The 4759-nt window shown below is 35.4% G+C and overlaps 1 pseudogene; it reads left to right on the top strand.

Moving 5' to 3' along the window:
• The first annotated feature begins 1057 nt into the window (after nucleotides 1-1057).
• Nucleotides 1058-2121, top strand: LOC131276279 (olfactory receptor 8B3-like; annotated as a pseudogene).
• The last annotated feature ends 2638 nt before the right edge of the window (nucleotides 2122-4759 follow it).

The raw sequence follows: 4759 nt of genomic DNA, 5'->3' as shown, positions 1-4759 counted from the left end.
GAATATAATCCCCTTCCCTATTACACACAGATTTTGTTCCTTGGGGAAGAGATTGAGCATGGTTTTTACTTCTTTATTACCAGTTAATTATATAATTAAACTCTCATTAAATCATGGGGTTTATCAAATTGCAAATGGTTAATAATAAAGAATGCATATTTATTTTTGTGATGCTTCAGAGAACTCAAAGTTGAAATCAGAAATTATGATCTGTAGCTCAGAACAGTTTCCAGGACATGTTGCAAATTATCTGATGTGTATCTAATTAGATACATAGGAACCAGTCTCAGAGCTTCAAATTGCCCTTCCAGGAACATGGGGGAGAATAACAGATCAGGAAGTACCAGGGTTTTCTGGTATAATAAGGGTGAGTTTCTGAAATTTATTCATATCATGTCCTCCTTATATTGATGTAGGCCAGGGATTGAGACATGCCACTTTCTCCCCCATTTTATGCAATCCTGGCACTGGAATAAATATGGTGGAAGAATTTGAGGAGGAACAGGGAATGTTCAGAAATGCTGGTGCCTCAGAGTTTCCATGCCTCAATGTGTAAGCTGCCTTGCCATGAAGGCAACTCTTACTCTTGCGGATTTATGGCTTTTACTCTCTGACTTGGAGCAGCTACTGAATATCACCTAGAGCCTCTTTCTTAATTTGGATCCTGATACATTTTTCATGTTTCCCACTCCATGAGGGTCAAATCTGCTTGAAAAACAAGCTAAAGATTGTTAGAGTCTCTGTCTCCATTTTTACTGTTTAGGGTGAATAAAAAAATGAGGACATGGGAGACAACGAATCTTTCCTGGTCCATTTTTCTTCTCTTTACCTTTGTTTTTTCCACCCCTCACAGTCTCCTATTGCAGCAATGGACTTTACTCTGTGGGTAAGTTATAGTTGATCTTCCCTGTTTTGGCTTTAAGGACTCTAATAAGGGGAAATTTCTGTCTCTTGGTATCTGGGGTAAAGGCAGATTCTGTGGGTCAATGTTGGGGTGTTCTGAGAGATCCCTGTGTTGGGCCATTCCAGGAGGATGAGATCTTGAGGGGGCTCTAGGATGCCCTCTGATGTAACCCATTTTTTGTATCCCACAGACCTACCAGGAAAGAATGGCTACGGAAATGGCTCTTTTGTGACTTAATTCATACTATTGGGATTAACAGACAGCCTAGCTCTCCAGCTTCCCCTGTTCTTCCTTTTTCTAGCAATGTACATGTTTACTGAACTGGGCAATATGGACTTGATAATTCTAATTAGGCTGAATTCTCATCTTCACACACCCATGTACTTTTTTCTCTATAACTTATTCTTCATAGACCTCTGTTATCTTTCTGTATTTACACCCAAAATGCTGATCAACTTCTTATCAAAGAATATTATCTCCTACAATGGTTGTGTCACAGAGTTCTACTTCTTCTGCTTTTTTACCATCTCTAAGTGCTACATGTTACCATCAATGGCCTATGATCACTATGTGGCCATCTGGAATCCACTCTTGTATAACGTTGACATTCCACTAATGTTTGCTCCACCCTTATTTTTGGTTCATACTTGATGGCATTATCTTGTGCTATGGCCCACACTACATGCTTCTGAGAGTGACCTTCTGTAATACCAACATCATCAACCATTATTTCTGTGACATCCTCCCTGTGCTCCATCTCATCTGCATGAGCACCTGTGTCAATGAGCTGGTGGTATTAATTCTATCCGGCATCAACATCATCGTGCCCAGTCCCACCATCTTTATCTCTTATGGCTTCATTCTCTGCAACATCATCCATATCAATTCCACAAAGGGCAAATTCAAAGCCCTTAGGACCTGCAGTTCCCACATAATTGCAGTTCCTTTGTTCTTTGGATCATTTTCATTTATCTCCAACATCTTCTGCAGGGTCTATGAATGAGGGAAAGAAAATTTCTTCTGTCTTTTACATGAATGTGGTTCCCATGATGAACCCCTTAGTCTATAGCTTGAGGAATAAAGATGTTAAACTTGCCCTGAAAAACCCTCATTTGATTGTAAATAGGATCTCTTGTGCAGTTAGTTTTAGGACAAGGAGGATTTGTATGCCTAATTACAATAAGTTGATAGCTTTTTTACCCTATTTCTTATCATAGAAAAGTAAATTTATCTCACTAATTTACTTTCATGTTTGTTAGAGTAATTCTTCATCACCATTTGTTCAATTTTTCTCTTATTTTCACATCTTTCCTGTTTAAGAATAACATTCAGGAAGGAATGCCTTATGTTTGATTTTTTTCATTATCAGTTTGAACATTTATTTCTATTGAATAACATGAATGATTCTACAATGATTGAATAAGGTAACATTATAGTGACATTTTGTCCTTGAAGGTGGTGAACTGCCAGTCATATGTCTCTTTAGAAGCTTGAATCAGACAATATGTCACCACTCCTGTCTTTCCATCCTCCACTGCGCAGGAATATGTTTCCTTCACATACCAGTCATCACTGAGGTAGAAGGTATCATAAAGAATATTAAAAAAAGTATTTATTTATATTACATCTGTACCATTTACAAATATAGTTCTATGCATTAGGCTTCTTTTCAAAGAGATTTTTGTTAATTTACACCTAAATACATTCAAAATAGATGGTCAATATGCTTATTTCTTGGTTAGGAAAGTGAAACCCAGAGAGGTTAAAGACTTATTTGGTGTTACACAGCTTCTCAATGAAAATCCTGCTGTAAATTATTGGCTTCTGAATTCAAGTCTATTGTTCTTTTAGTATACTTTTCACCTGTATTATTTCATTATTTTTATTTCAGTGGACATGAAATATCAGGCATTTCTTATTTTAAAATGACCATGCTTTTTTCTTAGAGGATGCATGGATTTCTATTAGGAATTTTCCTTTTATTTATTTATTTTTTTGAGGTACCGGGGCCAGGGATTGAACCTAGGACCTTGTAAGTGGGAAGCCGGCACTCAACCACTGAGCTGCATTTGCTCCCTTGAGTTGGTTTTTTCATTTGTTTACTTGTTTTATCTGTTCTTTAGGAGGCACTGGAACATGAGACCTTGCATGTGGGAAGCCAGGACTCAACCTCTTGGGCCACATCTGCTCCCATTTTGCTATTTTTTACTTTTGTGAACAGTTGATGGTTCATTTTGTGGGAATTGAGGAGTTTGTAGGATTAAGTATAGTTTGGAGATGATTTGCTCACATACAAGCCAAGTTCTTAAAATGTACTGCATGAGCCATGCCGCTGAGGTGCTCTAATATTCCCATGCATTCAATTTGACAAGGAGACTGATTACTCCACCTATTATTGCCAAAACTGCATTTACGAAGGATGATTACAGGAATATCTATCTCAAGAGAAATGACATGTATCTCAGGTTATAAGATGGGCAGAGTTTGGTTTACCTCATAAAAATTGTATTCAATACTATTTAAAATGACATCAGATATCTTGTAAAAGAACATATAGTTCATAGTGTGAATTTTGTCACTTAAAAAAAACACTATACATTGTTAGATGGAAAGTTAAGCCATTGTTTTACTTATTAATGGGGTTTATTATTAAAAATAGTTATATATTGATGGTAATAAACCATGTTGCCAGAAACATTTGTGGACTTATTTAACTGTGACTCAGTAAGCCAATAAGTATTTGCAGGCTAGAGGCTATAGTTTATTTCTCCAGTGCTTTCACTGCTTTATATATTTAGAATGTCAGACATTCTGGGTGGACCAGAAAATAGTTGTTGAATTGGATTATATTGTGTCAATAACAATAACATGTTTATTCTTGTAAATAATATTTAATAAAATATATCTGCAACAACTAACAATAACTAAAGCACAGGTAACTTGAGAATTTAATGATTTTCGGTATACAGTGTTTCACCAAAATATGCCATTTAAAATAAATTGATTTTTATTTTAGACTTTTTTATTTACAGAAAATTTTGCATAAATAATGTACAGAATTCCTCTGTGCTCTCCCCCCTGCTTTCTTATTTAACCACGGTACCATTATCAAAACCCAAATATTAATAATGCTTACTCTTTATAACAGTTTTAACTATTACCAATTCATCCAATTGGATCCCTCATTTTTGAGGCATAAGACAGTTTATTGCAGGTGGTTTTTAGGTATTTTTTTCTCTTCCAATATGGGACAGTTTTTCAGACTCTTGTCTTGCATGATTTTCACACATTAAAAGAATACTAACTAATCTCTTTGTAAATATTCCTCAGTTTGGATTGGTATGAAGTTTCTCAAAATTTTAGTTTATGCATTTTTGGCAAAAAAATCAAAGATTTTCTTAGTTCATATCAGTAATTTTAGATTGATTACTTGGTTTAGGTCAGGTGGTCAGATTTCTTTACCATAAACCTATTTTTCTCTTTGTAATTTACATGATCTTGTAGGGATATATTTTGAGGCTAAACAAACATCATGTTTCTCATCATTTTTGCTCACTAATTTTAGCATCCACCAATGATTCATTATTACTTAGGGTATTTTCAAATTGTGATGTTTTATTTTCACCTGTCAACCTACATACATTAATTGAAATTCTACTGTAATGAAGTCTTTCCTTTCTCCCTATCTGCCATCTGTCTGACTGCTTGCCTGGCCATCTCTCCAGCTCTCTCTGTAGAGCTCTCTGTCTCTCTTTAAACCTGTATCTGTCATCTCTATATCTGTCTAGCAATCATGTATCCATTCATTCATTAGAAACTATTTATGGATTCATGGATAATTATTTTAAATTATGA

Source organism: Dasypus novemcinctus, chromosome 27, assembly GCF_030445035.2.
Source record: "Dasypus novemcinctus isolate mDasNov1 chromosome 27, mDasNov1.1.hap2, whole genome shotgun sequence".
Taxonomy (NCBI): domain Eukaryota; kingdom Metazoa; phylum Chordata; class Mammalia; order Cingulata; family Dasypodidae; genus Dasypus; species Dasypus novemcinctus.
This window is presented reverse-complemented; position numbering and strand designations above follow the sequence as displayed.